Consider the following 19,965-nt stretch of genomic DNA (forward strand, 5'->3'; position numbering starts at 1 on the left):
TCTATGTGGTCTTCTGATTGGGGGAACTATGCAATCCAATAGTGTAATGGTAGCTCAGCCTTTAAGGCATGCACCATACTGCTTACAGTCAAGTGTAAAGTTTGTAATAATAGACATAGGTGGTAACATTATGACCTGTACAAAAGAACACTGTTAATAGATTAAAGGTAACATAAATACAGTCTGGACAATCCAAAAAATATTTTTATTAACAAGAAATGCACTGTAATATTATTATAAGCACGTTATTTATTTATTTATTTATAATTTAAAAGAGGCAATCATGAGTGAATATGTACAATAGGATTGTCCTTAGTGGTAAAGAAGACCTTTAACATCTTTGTCATACAGATGAGATGATAAAGACAGTTCTATCCAAGTTACTACTGATTTACACCTGGTGCAGGTGCACTGTAAGTGAGAAATCCATTTGATGGATTAGAGAAGCTATAAAACAGAATGAACAAATTTTGAATACGTTAAAAATATTTTACTACCAGAATCATATGTTAATATTAGATCAGAACAGCATAAATCAAAGCTAATTAACTTCCAAACTACAAACTTGCAAATAACAACAACAAAAATAATCCACCAATAATTCAGTTAAGGTTGAAATGTTTTATACGATTGTTACATATTTATTTTGCGTAGCTGTTTGTTAATAAGATTTGGTGGCTGATGCAATTCAATCAACTTGCAAGTTCTGAGATAGTGATAAAAAAGCTTATCCACTATAGCAATGTTTCTCAACTCCAGTCCTCAAGTACCCCCAACGGGTCATGTTTTCAGGATTTCCCTCAGATAAAACGGTTGTGGTAATTACTAATGCAGTGAAACTCATCAAATCACCTGTGCAAAATAATGCAAAGCCTGAAAACATGACCTGTTGGGGACACTTGAGAACTGGAGTTGAGAAACATTGCACTACAGTGTCATCAGAGAAGTCTTTGTGCCAAGCTTTCTGAAAATTATTTCAGCATACCTTGGCAAATTTGAGATTAAGCATTAGATAAAGATAAGATATTGAGTAGGAACCTTAAGGCTTGATCCACCACCGATAGTGGAAAGAGATCTTTCTCTGTGTAGCACGCCTTGGTATAGTCATTAAGCAGATGGTAGTGGAATACATGGTGAGGAGATAGGTGAATCTCAAACACTAGTTCCGAGTAAGATTTTAATTTGAGTGTCCTTGTGGAAAGGAAATTACACTGATGTCAAATCTTTACATTTCCAACTGTAAAAAAGCTGTATATTCCATATTTTCGGGCAAATAAGGGGTTGTCATGGATTGAAAGGTATCGATTGGAATAAATAACTGCTCCCACCTCTCCCTCCAGGTGACCAATGTGTCTCAAATAAGCAGATTTTGCTGAAGTTCTCACAGGAGCACAGTCAATTTACTGTGTAATAGTGCCCGAAGGTTGAAAGGAAGCACCATCTTTGCTTCCAAGGCATGGTTTGTGAAAGTCGAGTTTAATGCAGATTGTTTGTTTAAGGGCTGCCGCCCCCACTGCTCAGGTTACGTGGGGGAGCCACACTCTTGTTCTCTCTCATTCAGCTCCAAGGTGTCTGCAGCAGATGTCTGCTCTAGCTCCTCCCTCCTTCGTAGTCATGCCCCCGGCACCAACAGCTGACCTATATGGGTGGCCGCGTGACCGCAGAGAGGCTGAAGGTGTCTCCTCTAGCTCCTCCCCCTTCATGTTTCCGCTCCCCTGGTGCCGATTGTTGAGCTTAACTGGCAACCGGGCGGCCGCGGAGCCCTGCAAGGATTTGCGGCCTGGCGGCCCGGCGGCCCGGCTCACTGGATAAGTTTGCCCTGTGGCCAATCCAGGCCTGACTATGGGAGTTAAGCTGATAGGGAAAATAAAACTACAGTTGCTAGGTGGAGGCGGGATAGACTTCTCTGAACAGAATGGTTTTCAGGGATCATCTGAAAGTGGACAGAGTAGGAAATAGTCAGGAAGATTGGGGTAGGAATTTTCAGAAGATTGGAGTGGCTAGGGAGAAGTCATTGAGGTGAGCATGGGAGGAGGCGACAAGGGAGCTAGAGAGCAGGCGGTCTTAGGCGGAATGAAGAGAACCATTAGGTTGCTATTTTGAGACTAGGCTAGTGATGTAGCTGGAAAGATAGAAATATATTATACATATAGTAGAGAAACACAATACACCTGTAGTTGGAATAGCTTGTGGAATGTTTATAGAGTTGCTAGGAATTTCAGAAGTTGATGGAAAGTATTGGTGGTTCAATAAGATCTTGTCCCTTTTTTGATGTTTGGTCAATACTCCCAATCTAAAAACAACAAAAAAAAGGTGTTTAATTGCAAAACAAAATGTATAATTTAATGATAGCATTTAGCATAGAGGTCCAAAATACTTGTAACACCAAATAAACTGTTAAAAAGATATTAACAGATTTTTCTGACATGCAAGATGGATTTACATTGGGATGCAGGAGACAATGGTTTTTCCCTTTCCCTTTTTGATTGTGTTCCATTGGGCAGACTTCAATCCTTTCAAAATGTGGGGAATCCCCTTTTGGTTGTCACAAGAAAATCTTGGGTGCAAATTGTGTTAATAAACAATGAAAACATTAATAAATAGATTCCTTATATTGTCAGGTTTGCCAATTATTAGGCCATCTTTAGACCAAATTGGCAACTAAACTCAAACTAGAAAAATAAAACCTAAAACCTGAGGTTTGTTTGCCCACATACCTGGAAATTCAGCTTGATGCTTCCATTTTATTCTGTAGGTCTCATCATAATAGAGCTCCTTCTTTTCCTCACTTAACGTGGCCCCGTTTATTCCCACCTGTATTCTAATGTCTTTGAAGTGGGCCTTTGGGTTAACCTTTTTTAGTTTTTGCTGGAATTGTGGGCCACACCATAAAAGTGTTCATAGGCTGCTTGATCAGTCCATTTAAATTCCTTCCAAAAGGCACATCTGGGAATCCTGAGACAAAATAGTATAAAGTAGCAACCCCCACTTATTGCTTTAGAGGGTATACATTCTAAAGAGTTAAAGTACTACATTGAGGAGCCCATAAATGTAATTAGGAAAAAGCAGATCTACAACTATAGCTGTAGTTTTTGTTGTTGTTTTAGAGTGAAGAAGGGTTAGAACCTCTATTTTTTATTGCTGTCTGTGTACCTATTTGGAATATATTAATAAACTAAAAATACCCATGCTATGACGATATCCTATTGTTCTTAGGGGATATGAGATACTCACTACCAAGGGCAATGGGACTGGTGCAAGGGTTTGGAGGCTTTACTGGGCTGGAGATAAATTGGGAAAAATCGGAATGTCTCCCTTTGGACCCAATTGGTCAGCAAACGGCCCTGGGAACCCCCCAAATGCCAATAGTGGATAAGTTGAAATATCTGGGAGTAACCTTGTCAAGGGATCCTAAGCAATATATAAGTCATAACTTAGTCCCATTATTGGCTAAGTTTAAACAAAAAATTGCTATATGGAAACGAATGCCTCTCTCGGTCGCTGGCAGATGCAATCTGATAAAAATGATATGGATGCCCCAACTTTTATACATATTACACAATGCCCCAATTTGGATTAACAAAAGCTGGTTTGATAAAATCGAGATGCTGTTTAGGGAGCTAATATGGAGGGGAGGACAGGCTAGATTGAGATTGCGGATGCTTCAGCTACCGGGAGAGGAAGGAGGATTCGCGGTCCCTTACCCGGAGTGCTATTTTTGGGCGTCCCAATTACAACAGCTAGGGGGGATCGATGAGAAGAACGGAGGAACCCCAAATGGGAGATTAGTATTAACAGGCTCCCCACATAGTACCCTGATTGAGACCCTGGAAGCGGACTCATTCCAGTGTAGATGCCCTACAGTAAAAATGATGTTAAAGCTATGGGGTACAGTTAAAAAAAAAATGGGATATAGTGAAATAACAAAGTATACGCCTCTATGGAACAATAAGAAGCTACAGGAAATATGGCGGGTTGGAAAAATTGCAGATTGGGAAAAATGTGGCATTGTAAGGCTAAGCCATTTATATGGCGGCAGGGGTATTAAATCCTTCGACCAGCTGCAAAGAGAATTTAAGATATCACAAAATTCATTCTATGCCTATATACAAGTGAGGCATGCTTTAAGGACCCAGTTTGGAAATCTGTTATTAACATGGGAGGAAATGCCCTTGCTATACCCAGTAGCACAAGCAGGACCCACTAAAGGATTAATATCTAAATTCTATGCCCAGCTGGGTGAACAGATTAATAGTGAGAGGAAAGGGAGGGTTGAGAAAGGGAAATGGGAGCAAGACCTAGGTAATATAACACGAGTACAGTGGAAAAATATCCTAGCGGCATGCCCAAAGGTCTCGGTCTCTCCTCCTCAGAGGATTTCCCATTTAATGGTAATTAATAGAGCATACTATACTCCCCAGAAATTATTTAAATTTGGTAAGAGAACAGATGACTTTTGCCCCAGATGTGGGGGGTCAGGGAATTTAATGCACATGCTTTGGAAATGTCCCAAATTATTTAGATACTGGGAAGGAGTGGTAAAGATAATAAGTAGGGTCTTTGGGACGGTAATAGAGTTAAATCCCATAGTGTGCATTTTAGGCTACAGAGAGGAGGAAGTAGAAAGGAAGGGAACAACAACGGCAATCCTAAGATGTTTATTTCAAGCTAGAAGGATGATAGCTAGGAGATGGCAATCAAAGCTACCCCCTACAGTAGAGGATTGGACAAGGGCGGTAAATGACTATCTATGTAAGGAGAGGGCAGTATATGCAAAACGAAATAACTTAAAGGAGTTTAATAGGAACTGGCGAGAGTGGATAGAAGTGATGCATACCCCAGTTTAAACCATGATAGGAAAGGGAAGAGGGGAGGGGGAGGGGGGATGGGTAATGGGAAGGAGTAGGGTAGGGTACATTAAAGGTTCGGGAATCATTATAACACAATTATGCTATACTGTAGGATAGAAGCACCAATATATATATAAGAGGGGAGGGGAGGGGGGGCGGGGTTGATAGAAAGGATGGGAGGGAGGGGTGGGGTTATAACAATAGGAAAAACGTAGGAATTGCAAAAATAGTGATGGTAGGAGAAGGGGGGATATGGTATTGTTTAGATAATGTGCTTTTTTTTTTTTTGCTAATTATATGTGATGTATGGATGTATCTTCATGTCCCCCTTCCCTTCCTAGAACTCTAAAACTCAGATCTCGGAAGGGAAGAAAGAGGTATTTGAACCCTGGTAATGTTATTTTAAAATGTGGTCTGTATAAATGTGAAAATTTAATAAAGATTAATAATTAAAAAAAAAAAAAAAAAAAAAAAAATACCCATGCTATGGACTTTATTAATATATTCGTGCTATTGACGGGCAACCGTACCATAGCCAATAGTACAACGAGCAGTTATAATCAGAGATCTGAGATTAGAAAAAGTCCCTATTGTTCTGGCACATTAGATCCATCCAATATTTATATCAAGAAGATCTGAAACACCTTGGTTGGAGGGTTCATATATTCCCTACCTTGGAGGATATGGACTCTGAAATGAAACTGAGTTGGGAAAAAGTACGTCACACCTGTTCACTTGGTTTGCTGGAACTCCTGATAGAAGAATACAAGAAAAGGTCCAGCACCCTTGATATTGACATTACTAATCTATGTGGTAAACTACAACTTTTTAAAGCACATACATCTATATAGAATAGAGAGAAAACATTGGAAATAGGAAAACAGGAAATATTGTTCAAAAAGGGACAGAAATTCCTACGGGATAAAAATGCCTTTCAAGGAAGAAAGGCATATAAATGGAGTCATACTAATAAGACCAGTGTTAGAGCCAATCTGTACTGTGTTCAACTTTAATCTTCCTCGAAACCGTCTAGTAATGTATTATCTGTTCCCTCACATGTATCTGTTCAACACAAAAATGGACAAAGCACTAAACACCAGTATTATGGCGACTCCACACAAGGTCAAAAAGAGAAAGAGTCCGGACACACCTCACAAATCTTTACATGTCACCAATCGAAAACTAGGGTGTAACCCCTCTGGGGGACATAGACAGAAGCCCTTCTCTGTCTGTTGGACAAGCCCTGACTCCAGCAGTTAATCCCACTGATCTCTCAACATTTATGGCCACTTTCTCTAACATGCTCGCCAGGGGCCTTGCACAATCAGCCACGCAAATTACCTCAACTATCCAGGCTGACCTGCACAATCTGGAAGCAAGAATAGAGGCCATTGAACAAAAAGCAGAGCATACGATTGCCAGAGCTAATCAAAATACAGCTCGTATACAGGATCTGCAGGATCAGCTGGACTTTGCTCTTGGGAAAATTGATGACCTTGAAAACAGGTCCAGGCGTTCTAACTTCAGAATCAGAGGACTTCTAGAATACTTTAAAGATGTTCCTATGGCAGTTCGCTTCCTAATCAAGGACCTGATACCAGACACACCAGATCATCTAGAGTTGCATAGAGCACACAGAGCATTGCAACTACTTCCCTCTGATGGCCTCCCCAGGGACATTGTTATGAAATCACACTATTATAGTGTGAAGGAGGACATTATTCAGAGATCTAGGGAGGCTGACCAACTTACTATCCAGGGTCACCCTGTCCAGATGTTTGCAGACTTATCCCCTACTACTATCCAGAGAAGCTGCTCTCTCAAATCACTACTACTTATCCTGTCACATAAGTCTACCAAATACTGTCGGTCATTTAAATTCAAGCTAAGCTTCACTTACTGGAACAAAACACACAGCTTCTCTACAATTCAAGATGGGGAATATCTACTCCTGCACTTGGGTTTTATTTTTCAAGATCCTGCATCTTCTTCTTCCTACAAAATCTCAGAATATTCCAAGAGGCCTCCTCCATTGAGCCCTGTCATCCCAGTATGGAAAAAGCAGCAAACCAAGAGGTCCAAAGACTCTAGGGCTATTTGATTACATTCTTTGCCCATTAGGATCTTCAAATTCCAATTTCTCCATGATTATAACTGTTGGCTTGATACTTATTACAGTATCCTTCAAGAGCTGTTTAACAATTATTCAGTCCCCTATCTTCCCTATAAATTTTGATTATATACATGTTTGTACGTTATAGTTTTACTGCTTACTGTTTACTATGACACATTTTGTCAGGGAGAACCTGGAGGCTTTTCTTTTTCAACCCCAGGTCCTTCCTCACAGGTTAACCTTGTAATTGTATTCTTGCTCATCGAGCCTCACTTACGGTACTGTCTGGTCCCATCCTGCTATGACCATCTGTTTTGAACTGCCTTGAATGGGGACCTTTGTGCATTTGGGGTCTTTACTTCCTGAGGGTTGTTTTTATCCTTGAGGGAGCTGTTTAGTTGAATAGGACCTAGGCCGGAGTGGTGTACATGCTCCTCCATCTACCTTAATTTTGGGATTCTAATTGGTGGATACTCTATGGCTCCCTTCTCTTTCTCTTCTTTATTTCACCATGCTGCTCTAGTTCACAATAATATTCTTCTTTTTTTTAGACATCAAGGATACTTCCCATATGGTAACTCTCTGTTCCCTTTTACCCAGGTGCTCTTGCTACTACATTTATCAGGTACATCCTCACTTCATATGGTAAGACTCGGCTATGTGATGAGTATTGATCTCTCTCTGATCCATGATGCCTACTGACACTTCCACATACCTCATACGGACAGCTTCCCATAATGTACAGGGCCTAAACTCTCAGATTAAACATCATAAACTGTTTCAAACCTACCACTCCCAACACTTAGATGTTCTTTTCCTACAAGAGACACACTTCCCTAAACAATATAATCACTCTTTTATTCACCATAAATACCCACAGTTTTATCTTTCTAATACGGAGGAGAAAACTGAAGTGTGTCTGGAATATTTTTTTCAGACACACCTCCTTCTCCCTATCAAAAGAAATGAAAGAGCCTGAGGGTAGGTTTCTTCTCCTTGCAGAAACCATTGATGGATCCAACTTCACCTTTGTGCCCTATTATGCTCCTAAATGTGGGCAAGGTGAATTATTTTCATCTATGATGAAGACCCTCTCCCCCCACTTTACAGTCATGGTTATTATAGGGGGTTATTCGAAATGTAGCTCAGATCCTTTATAAATTGGGAGATGAACACTCACGCCTCCTCCACAGAGAGCTATTGATGTAATCTTGCTTCTGTTGTCACATTGGGATGGGGGGACTCCTGAGAAGGGCTTTCTCCTGTCCATCAATTTAAAAAAAGCCTTTGACACAGTGGAATGGCCATACTCATTTGAGGTTCTTTCCAAGAGGGTGTTTGGACCCCATTTCTTAGGGATCCTTAGGGCCTTGCATTCCAAGCTGACCGCATGCGTGAGACTTCAAGGCCACTATTCGGACCCACTTCCTATATCAAAAGGCACGGAACAGGGTTGTTCCTTGTCCCCCCATCTTCATCATCGCGATTGAGACACTGGCAATTGGGATTAAGAACCCTCTGATATTCATGGGGTGCAGTGTGGCCCTCAGACTCATAAGTGCGCTCTATTTTACGATGACTTATACATTTTGTCACATCTCCACTGATTTCTACACCAAACATTCTGACACTGCTATATAAATTCAGGAGGGCTTCTGGGTTACAAGTTAACTTGTCTAAATCTATGGCACTAAACATTACCATTCTGACTCCACTACTTTAAAGACTGAAAAACTATTTCCCCTTTCATTGGAGCTCATCTTCTCTTCCTTAATTGGGGGTCAACCTAACCGCTGATATGGGACATCTTTATAGTGATAATTTCCCTAAAAAACTGAGTTTTGATTTGGATACATGGTCCAGATGTGATCTATCTTGAATAGGTAGCGTAAACTCTGTTAAAATGACCTTATTGCCAAGGTTATTATACCTCTTCAGATCTCTACCTATCCCAATTTTAAAATCCAACCTTAATAAATTCCAATCCAAAGTCATCAATTTTGTTTGGGGTTCTAAGGTCAATTGATGTCCTAGGAGTGTTCTCTTCAGATTGCCAGCTCAAGGGGGCTTAGACCTTCCAGATTTATGGAGGTACTACCAGACAGCCCAACAAGCTCAAGTTTCCATAGTCTATGCTCGTGGTAATAGACCTGATTGGGTCAGCATAGAGAGACAATCCACTCCCAGGCACACCATAGATTTTCTTCTTTAGTGACCCTACAAGAGCAGACCACCTAATTTAACACCTACCATCTCACATTCTATGGCCTTATGCGACTCCCTTTACTCTAACCCTGCGTTCACGTCTGAACTTCGCCCATTAACCCACCTCTTTCGTAATCCGCAATTTCATCCGGTTCTTGATATTAGAGCTTTCCAGCGGTGGTTAAATAAAGGGTTGTTTAGGATAGGGCACTTCCTCTCCTCTCTGGGTCCCTTAACTCGAGCCATTGTGTTAGCAAACTTGAGATGCCCTAATCTGAGAAATTCAGACTGATACAAATCCAAAATTTCTTGCTTTCTATCTAAACCAAATAAGTTTATATTGGTCTCATCAGACCACAGGACATGGTTCCAGTAATCCATGTCCTTAGTCTTCTTGTCTTCGGCAAACTGCGGGCTTTCTTGTTCATCCTTTTTAGAAGAGGCTTCCTTCTGGGACGACAGCCATGCAGACCAATTTGATGCAGTGTGCGACATGTGGTCTGAGCACTGACAGGCTGACTCCCCCACCCCTTCAACCTCTGCAGCAATGCTGGCAGCCCTCATACATCTATTTCCCAAAGACAACCTCTGGATATGACGCTGAGCACGTGCACTCAACTTCTTTGGTCAACCATGGCAAGGCCTGTTCTGAGTGGAACCTGTACTGTTAAACTGATGTATGGTCTTAGCCACTGTGCTGCAGCTCAGTTTCAGGGTATTGGCAATCCTCTTATAGCCTAGGCCATCTTTATGTAGCGCAACAATTCTTTTTTTCAGATCCTCAGAGAGTTCTTTGCCATCAGGTGCCATGTTGAACTTCCAGTGACCAGTATGAGAGAGTGAGAGTGATAATACTAAATTTAACACATCTGCTCTCCATTCACACCAGGGACCTTATAACACTAATGAATAAAATGACCCCTGAGAGGGAAAATGGATAATTGGGCCCAATTTGGACATTTTCACTTAGGGTTGTACTCACTTTTGTTGCCAGCGGTTTAGACATTAATGGCTGCGTGTTGAGTTATTTTGAGGGGACAGCAAATTTACACTACTTTACATTTTAGCAAAGTGTAATTTCTTCAGTGTTGTCACATGAAAAGGTATAATAAAATATTTACAAAAATGTGAGGGGTGTACTCACTTTTGTGAGATACTGTATGTATGAGATGCCCCTTGAATAGATGGTTGTTTGAGCCATAACATTGTAGCAGGGGAGGTAGAATCTTGGCCTGTTCTATCCACTGTGTTTTAGTGAGAAGAGATCTGATCCTGAGGTAGATGTAGAATGTTCTTGGAGAGAGGTCATATTTGGCTTGGAGTTTTTCAAAAGTCATTATACAAGAAGAGGCGAAGAGCAGGGGCGGACTGACAACTCATGGGGCCCCTGGGCAACAGGAGATTATGGGCCCCCAAGCAATCAGATTATGGGGCCACACAGTATACAAAAATACACACACACAGTATACAATCACACAGTATACACATACATGTACACACAGTATACACAGACATGTTTCTATTGGCTGAGAAGGTACTGGAGAGGTGGTGCAGCTATAATCTCTGGATTTTTAGACGAAAAGGATGTCGGTAAGGGGTATTTCAGAGACAGATGTAAAAAACAACACAGATTTTTACATACTGTCCCTGGTTTTACTGAGGCTGGCAACCCTGATGGGGCCCCCTAGTGGTCCGGGGCACTCGGGCAGTGCCCGAGTGGCTGAATGGTCAGTCCGCCCCTGGCAAAGAGGTTTCCTATGGTGCTAATTCCTGCATCAATCCAAGGATGTAGTTGAAGATCCGGAAGAATAAGTGTGATAGCTTGGATTGGCAAGTGTGATAGTATAGTATGAGATATACCTTTCACCATTTGAGGTATTGATGACCAGATTCTTAAGGAGGCTGTTATTGTGTCCATTGGGAAGTGCTTAGTAACGGGGGGTTAGAAGTGATTCTTTGGTCAGTACCACTGCTTCTATTTGTTTCCAATTGGAAGGGACATCTGTCTTCCACCAGAGCTTGAGTTGGTCCAGTAGGACTGCTTTGTAATAATAGTGTACATTAGGAGTGCCTACTCCACCCATTCGTGTTGGGAGCATCAGGTTGGCTTTTTTTTATCCTGGGGCATTTTTGCTGCCATATAAAGGAGTTAATACGAGTTTGTATAGTCCGTAATTGCACTGGAAGGAATGGAACGGGTAATATGTGAAAAATACATAAAACAGGCAGAAGCATATACCTTTTGACTAAAGAAATTCTGCCGGCCCATGACACAAAAGGATGGTGAAGGTAATTTAAAAATCATTGAAGCTTTTCTACAAGGTCTGCTAGATTGGAGCGTAATATTTTTTTACTGGGTGAGATCAGGAGAAAACCTAGGTAGGACAGGGATGAGTTTGGCAACCATAAAAATGGGGATTGTTTTGAAATGTGTTGTGTGGTGTGCTTGTCTAATCCTATTGCTAGCATATATGACTTATTATGATTTACTTTGTATAAGGATATAGCCCAGGATCTGTAAGGGCAATTATCAAATCATCAGCCCAATTTTGTGTTCTATGGTAACAATGTTGACACCCTTGACTTGGGGTGTGGAGTTAATCAGTTGGGCTAAGGGCTCCATAACCTTGTCAAAGGTTAAAGGTGACAATGGGAAACCTTGTCTCGTGACGTTTGTGATGTTAAAAAAGTTCGATATTACCCCCCATATACATACATTCACGCTTGGGGACGTGTATAGGCTGAGGATGGGCGTTTTAAAATATACCTGCTATGCCGAACTTATGCAAGCCTCCAGGTAAGTCCATTGTTCTCTATCGGAGCAGAGCGGAGCAGAGACAGCATTCGTTTGTCTTCTACCCATCTTGGTCTATATGTATAAACCAAGGTGAGACAGAGTGCTAGTAGTTTTGTGTATAGTTTTGTGTCTGTATTTAATAGAGAGATGGGTCTGTAGTTCTTCGGAGTATGTTGTTTTGCCCGGTTTGGGGAGAGTCACTATTAATGCTTCCAGGGATTCTTTGGGAATTTTCCCAGTTTAGGCATATTGATTAAATGTGGTACATAGGTGAGGTGATAGAATGTCACTCAAGTGTTTGTAGTATTCATTAAAAAACCCATCAGGACCCAGGGCTTTGTGAAGTGGAAGCGATTTAATAGCTTTAGAGACCTCATCCGGAGTGAAGGGGGTAGATAGAGCTGTTGTGTGGGAGATAATGAGGGGAGATGTATGGATGATAGAAAGGATTATATTTTTTCTAAATCTGGTGAGGTGGTGGATTCTGACTCTTGCAAGTTGTATAGTTGAGCATAGAAAGATGCAAAGGTATTGGCTATGTCCAGTGGATTAGTCATGCATGCTCCTTGCGGGTTTAGGGGGAAAGGAATTTTGATGCAGATTTGTTGCTGTTTGATTTGTCTAGCCAGGAAAGCCCCATTTTGCTCATTATGCAAAATAGGGAAGGACACTCTGCCAGTTGTAATATTAATGAATGATAAGAGTGTGGACTTTCATTATGCAAAATAAGTGAAGGACTTTCTGCCAGTTATAATACTATTTAATGAATGATAATTGGGATAGTTTAATTGATTCATGTAATACTTATTGGCGCAGCTCTATATTTGCCCTCATTTTTATAACTCAAGGAGTATGAATTCAGCTTCATATGGTTGACATAGTAGTTGAAATGATGATAGAGGAGTCCGCTTGCGTTATAGGTTGCCTGATTGGGTGAATTTTTATTTGTTCTAGAGTTTTGAGTTGCTGTAGCATTGAGTCTATTTCAGCTGACTTTCTTTTATGCTCTTGAGTGCCAAATTTAATAAGAAGACCTCGTAGAAAGGCTTTATGTGCTAACCATATCATAGATTGATCATTAATAGAGTTAAAATTATTCTTAAAATAGTTCTCTAGCTCAGATTTGATTTGGGTTTCATATCTTGGGTTGGTTACTGTAGGAGGGATGAATTTTGCCTCCTCAGAGAATGATTGGTTGGGCGAGATTGGGGAAAAAGTTTAAGAGAGATAGGGGCATGGTCTGACCATGTAATGTCGGTTTCTAATGTAGCCAACATTATTTAATATCATATTTATGGTATTTCATTCCCTGTCTGATACAGGCAGTTGAAATGTAACCAGTTACACATCAGAACTTGTAACATATCAGAATCTGCATCTGAAATCTAGCAAGGTTTGGCTCCAGATCGTCTATTGCTATAAAGTAATCTTCAAAGAGCTATGGCTGCCAGGTTGGTTGATGATGGTGGGTGACAAAGATCAAAGGATCAACAGCCATTAGAGATGATACATGGACAATGCTGCCCCTATAGAGCAATACAACAGGATGAAAATATTGAAAGGAATACCTCTTGGCAATGCCTCATTGGGCAGGAGGCTAGTGGAGGTGGTTATGAATAGTTCTGGATGAATGTGTAAAAATAACACACAGGAAGCAATGTCCCTTTTTTGTTCTTGGTTCAAGCATGGTGAGCCTGATGACTCTCCGAGCCGCATGGCTATCTTTTGGTCATCTGAGCCTAGCTAGAAGAAACAAGTCTCGCGGAGAGCCTTGTGATAAGTATCTTTGATTCTTGTATTATATATTCTGGTTATATGATTTGTAATATTGTAATATCTTTCTTTAGTATTCTCATGTTAGCGTTTTCCTATCTTCTTGAGACTGTTTTATTAAGCCCTGTGCTTGATTTCATAGCTAACCTTATTATATAGTGATATCAACAGTAACGTGATTAGAGTTTTAATAGACTAGATGACTAGGGGAATAGACAAGTTAATACATAGGTACAATAATATTTATTGTACCATTTACTTCAATTGGCACCCCAGATGGGACTCAAACCCATAATATAGATAGAGGGGACCCATAACCACCTTTGTATAATATTTGTTTGCATCATTTTACTTCAGAGGTCCATCTGAGAGTAGGAATTATTAGAAGGGAAGTAGAAGGTATAATCACACTCAACGTCATGCAAGCACCACCAAGGATGGTGTAGATCTTAATTTTCAATGAATGGGGAGAGGGCTGATGATCTATGTCTGTGAGGATTTGTGGAGGCCAAAGTGGAGTTTGGGATATTATTAAAGTCACTGCACATGACTAATGCAGTGTTTTTATAGGAGGCCCAGTTTGTTCTGAAGCTTTCAGTAAAATTTACGTTGGGCAGTGTTGGGTGCATAAATGTTCACTATAGTCAGGGGGTGATTGTCAATAGTGGCCGATAAGATTATGAATCTGCCGTCCTCATCTGTGTCTACATGGTGTAAGATGAATGAAACGCTGGCAAACAAATAATGAAAGTATTTTTTAAGGGTGCAAGGGGGGTTTGATTTTGGAAAGATTAGTCTCTTGGACACATAGTATGTCTGCGTTTTGGGAACATGCTTCTTCCAAGAGAAGAGTCCTTTTAAAAGGAGAATTAAGCCCTTTGGCATTAATAGATGTAATATTGAGTAACATATTTTTGGAATACAGTGGCTGGCCTGTGGAAGTTGAGCAAGACTATAGCACTGTATATTTTAAGTAGTTTTAAAAGGAGATTGATATACTGTTGTATTAAACATTATAATGAAGAGCAATTAAGTCTGAACGTGTTATTACAGATTATGAACGTTCGGTAAAAATACCCCACACTAGAAATGGAGAAGAAAGGCAAGAAATGTGTAACTTGTGAGGTGGTATAGAGCAATGTTCAACTTGGCACACTATTGACATAGTATCAATGAGTGTTCTCTGTATTAGCCGACAATTCATTCATTGATAAAAAAAAAAGCGTAGGGGTTCCCCTAAATTCAATTACCAGGCCCTTCAGGTCTGGTATGGATATTAAGGGGAACCCCGCATCAAATTAAAAAAAAATGTGGGGATCCCCATAAAAATCCATACCAGACCCTTTATCCGAGCACGCAACCTGGCAGGCCGCATGAAAAGAGGGGGGGACGAGAGAGCGCCCCCCTCCTGAACCACACCAGGCCTCATGCCCTTAGCATTGGGAGGATGCGACCCCTCAAAGCACCATGTCCCCATATTGATGGGGACAAGGGCTTTATCACCACAACCCTGGCCGGTGGTTGTGGGGGTCTGAGGGCGGGGGGCTTATCAGAATCTGGAAGCCCCCTTTAACAAGGGGACCCCCAGATCCCACCCCCGTTTGAAATGGTAAGGGGGTACAAAAGTACCCCTACCATTTCACAAAGAAAGCGTAAAAATGGTTAAATAAGACAAACACACTTTTGAAAAATTCCTTTATTAAAAAAATAAAAATAAATCCAGCGGTGCTAATTCACTCTTGCTATCCAGCGATGGATGATCATCTCTCCGGGGTCCAGAGATGGCTGATCTGATCCAGCGATGGGGAATCTCTCAGTCCAGCGCTGTCCATACATGCATCCGTCTTCTGTCTCCACTGCGGAGACACTGCGGGATCCCAGCGCTGACGTTTCTTATATTAGGAGGGCGGGGCCACCCGTCACCTGACCCTACCCCCTCTGACGCTGGTAAGGGAAGCCATGGGGTTCCGTCTCTGGATAGCAAGAGTGGATTAGCACCGCTGGAATCTTTTTTTTTTTTTTTTTTAATAAAGGAATTTTTCAAAAGTGTGTTTGTCTTATTTAACTATTTTTACACTTTCTTTGTGAAATGGTAGGGGTACTTTTGTACCCCCTTACCATTTCAAACAGGGGGGGGGCGGGATCTGGGGGACCCCTTGTTAAAGGGGGCTTCCAGATTCTGATAAGCCCCCCGCCCGCAGACCCCCACAACCACCGGCCAGGGTTGTGAGGATGAGGCCCTTGTCCCCATCAACATGGGGACATGGTGCTTTTAGGGGTCACAGACCACCAAAGCATCCTCCCAATGTTGAGGGCATGTGGTCTGGTACGGTTCAGGAGGGGGGCGCTCTCTCGTCCCCCCCTCTTTTCCTGTGGCCTGCCAGGTTGCGTGCTCAGATAAAGGGTATGGTATGGATTTTTAGGGGGACCCCCACCTCAAATATTTTTTTGAATTTGATGCAGGGTTCTCCCCTTAATATCCATACCAGACCTGAAGGTCCTGTGCAACAGGAAGAAACAGGGTATTGATATTTGGTTGGAAGTAGAGTATATTGGGCTGAAACTGAGGTTGCCATAGGTGATGGAGGAAGAGACTCTTGGGCAGGCAGGTGTTTGGTAGCAGAGATGGTTTGTTGTGGGCTGGCTGTGGCTGATTGCAAAATACCAGACCATGCTAAAAGTAGTGGTTGTACAAACTGTGGGTTACAGACTGCCTCTCTAACAAGGGATTATACGGAATCAACACATTCTATTATCATCTATTGGGAACAGGTCGTGTAATGCTCAAAAAAGTAAAGGGAATCATCTTCCAGAAGCCATACCAGTGATGTGACTTGATTAATACTGAAAGGAGGAGAAAAATCATCATGGCCCCCTGGGATGCAGGTCAGGGCCAGCTCTGTGCAGATTTGAATTAATGGCTGAACATCCCCAAACAGCATACAGCCCTGATCAACCCAGGAGTGAGCTAAACGAATGGTTTCCAACAGCTGATCACTGGTCCACTCTTTCAGTGTCTGGCGGAGATAGTCACTACTCTCAGACGCCAGCAAAGCATAATAACGAATCACCTCTAAATTCATTTCAGTAAGCAACCTGAACCAAGATGGTCCCTCTGTGTAGCCACTTCTGGTCAGGGATGGCCTTGGTATTCTGTCATGTATCAGATAAGACCAGAACTGTGTGGACTGCAACAGAGGAAACCCAAATGTGTATAAGTGAAATATAATGATTTATTAAGGAAAGTGAATAATATAAATACAACCACACAGTGCAATAAATCAACCAACAGAGACCCAAAAACAACAGACAGATAGATATGTACAATAAATGGGAAATACCAGGATCGTAAATGATAGGCAGGCCAGGGTCATGCACAGAGGATCAGTAGATAAACAAGGGCAGTCCAGAATCAGAGACACAAGCCAGGCCAAGGTCTTACACGGGGAGATCAGCAGATGGGGTAAGGAACACAGGACAGGGAGAAGGTGGACGGATCAGACTGCAGGACAGGGATGATGGTAACAGGTGGGGCAGGGTAGGGACCAGGACAGGGAAACAGGATCAGAACCACAGGTCACAGGTTCAGGGCGCCGGAACAGGTTCAGAATCAGGCTCAGGATCACAAGCAGCAGGTCAGGGCACAAGGACAATACCAAGGCAAACATATGAGTGCTTGCCAGCTATTTATAGGCCTGTGATTGGCCTCAAGTGACACCTGATTGCAGGAGGTGCTGCCTGCTCCATACTGCTAGGATCCATCCGCTGGTGGATGCCAGTACTGCAGCCAAAAGATCCTGACAGCTCAAAACTGACAGGAGACACCTGCTGGTGGACCTCAGTACTGCACGCCAAAAGACAGATATTATCACCGGATGGAACATTTCCTGACAGGGACAAGGTGCTTTGGGGGGCTACCCCAATGCACCTTCCTAATGTTGAGGGCATGTGGCCTGGTACATCCCCCCTCTTTTCCTGTGGTCTGCCAGGTTGCATGCTCAGATAATGGTCTGGTATGGATTTTTGGGGGAACCCCACACCAATTTTTTTTTTATTTTGGCGTGGGGTTACCCTTAATATCCATACCAGACCTGAAGGGATTTTTTTTTTTTTTTGGTTTGGGATTCCCCTGTGGGGAAATCCCATGCCGTTTTTATCAATGAACTTTTATGTGTATTGTCGGACCGACAATTCATTATAGACACGAATAGTTTTAAATTACTTTTTTTCCTTTAGAAATGTCATTTTTCTGTCAGACTATTCTAAACATGGGAAACATGCGCCCCTTTACAGGAATACTATAGACACCCCCAGGTATGAAATTTAAAGGAATATTACACTTTTATTGTTTCACTTTGAGCATTATTAAAATCACTGCTCCCGAAAAACTATTTTTTGCATTGATACATGTCCCTTGGGGCAGGACCCAGGTCCCCAAACACTTTTTATGACAATACCATGCATATAAGTCTTTAAAATTAGCACTTTTGATTATTCATGTTCCTGTCCCATAGACTTTAATGGTGTTCGAACAAATTTTTTGCCTGTTCGCATGTTCTGGATGTGAACCAAACAGAGGGGTGTTCGGCTCATCCCTATTGCAGATATATGAGAGAAGCTCTGGAGAGTGGGGTCTTAGGCAGCTCAATTATGTTTTTTAGCCAGGGGGGTTTTGCTAGGAGAGTTGAAGGGAGATGAGGCGATCCTCTTACCTCTGTGACTTTTCCAATTTGCATGGTCTGAGGTTGGAGGAGGTAGACTGTCCATCTCTTCAGTTCTCTCATCCCTGAGAAAGCTGCCTGATCAGAGCGTTGTGATGGCTGCGCAGCGCTGGACTGGCTGCATTTAGTGGCTGAGGGCAGTGGCAGAATTACAGGGGTCGCCAAGATCGCCATGGCGACCAGGCCCCTTCCTGCAGGGGGCCCGAGTACTCTTCGATAGGAGGGAAGGCTGAGAGGAGCTCACAATCATCAGCCCGAACTGAAATCGGCACTGTGCGGGAGCTCCTCACATTAGGCTTAGTGAAAGCAGTGTGTGCTCTTTGTCTCCCCCTAGAGTGCAGTACCCGGAAGAGCCAAGGTAAATGTCTGCTGTTTTTTTTTAATAAGACTATCTACTGTATTTGTGTGTGTGTGTGTGTGTGAGCATGCTTGCATGTGCATGTGTGTGAGCATGCTTGTATGTGTGTGTGAGCATGCTTGTATGTGCGTGTGTGTGAGCATGCGTGTATGTGCATGTGTGTGAGCATGCTTGTATGTGTGTGTGAGCATGCTTGTATGTGCATGTGTGTGAGCATGCTTGTGTGTGCGTGTGTGTGTGTGAGCATGCTTGTGTGTGTGAGCATGCTTCTATGTGCGTGTGTGTGAGCATGCTTGTGTGTGTGTGTGTGAGCATGCTTGTATGTGTGTGTGTGTGTGAGCATGCTTGTATGTGCATGTGTGTGAGCATGCATGTGTGTGTGTGTAAGCATGCTTGTGTGTGCGTGAGAATGCTTGTGTGTGCGTGAGCATGCTTGTATGTGCGTGTGTGTGTGAGCATGTTTGCATGTGTGTGTGTGAGCATGCTTGTATGTGCGGCTGTGTGTGAGCATGTATGTGTGTGTGTGTGAGCATGCATGTATGTGTGTGCGTGTGTGTGAGCATGCATGTATGTGTGTGTGTGAGCATGCATGTATGTGTGTGTGAGCATGCATGTATGTGTGTGTGAGCATGCTTGTATGTGTATGCGTGTGTGTGAGCATGCTTGTATGTGCGTGAGCATGCTTGTATGTGTGTGTGTGAGCATGTATGTATGTGCATGTGTGTGAGCATGTGTGTGTGTGTGTGTGTGTGAGCATGCATGTATGTGTGTGTGTGAGCATTAATGTATGTGTGTGTGTGTGTGAGCATGCTTGTATGTGTGTGAGCGTGTGTGTGTGTGAGCATGCTTGTGTGTGAGTATGTGTGATCATGCTTGTATGTGTGTGTGTGTGAGCATGCATGTATATGTGTGTGTGTTCATATATGTATGTGTATGTATGCATGTGTGTGTGCATCAGTGGCGGTGCATCCAAAAGGGTGCACAGGTTCCACCCCCTCTATGACCAATGGATAGATTCATGCATAGCATAGCATGAATCTATCCATGGCCACCGCTACACACTCATATTTAGGTGTCTGGTCCCTTTTGGGGTGCCGGGTGCCTGAATTACAGCGGCGGGGGGGGGGGGGGGGGTGTTTTTGCAGCAC

At 42.3% G+C, this 19,965-nt stretch overlaps 1 long non-coding RNA gene across 1 annotated transcript in view; it reads right to left on the reverse strand.

Annotated features, from left to right (window-relative positions):
- Window positions 1–229: 229 nt before the first annotated feature.
- The window catches only part of LOC143963051 (uncharacterized), a 96,282-nt gene continuing 76,546 nt past the window's right edge, over window positions 230–19,965 (reverse strand). Inside the window, exon 3 of the long non-coding RNA XR_013270867.1 lies at window positions 230–2,293. This is a non-coding gene — a long non-coding RNA (uncharacterized LOC143963051). The remainder of the gene's footprint in view (window positions 2,294–19,965) is intronic.

This window comes from Lithobates pipiens, unplaced genomic scaffold (assembly GCF_037356315.1).
Source record: "Lithobates pipiens isolate NorthernLeopardFrog02 unplaced genomic scaffold, aLitPip1_a1.2 Scaffold_8, whole genome shotgun sequence".
Taxonomy (NCBI): domain Eukaryota; kingdom Metazoa; phylum Chordata; class Amphibia; order Anura; family Ranidae; genus Lithobates; species Lithobates pipiens.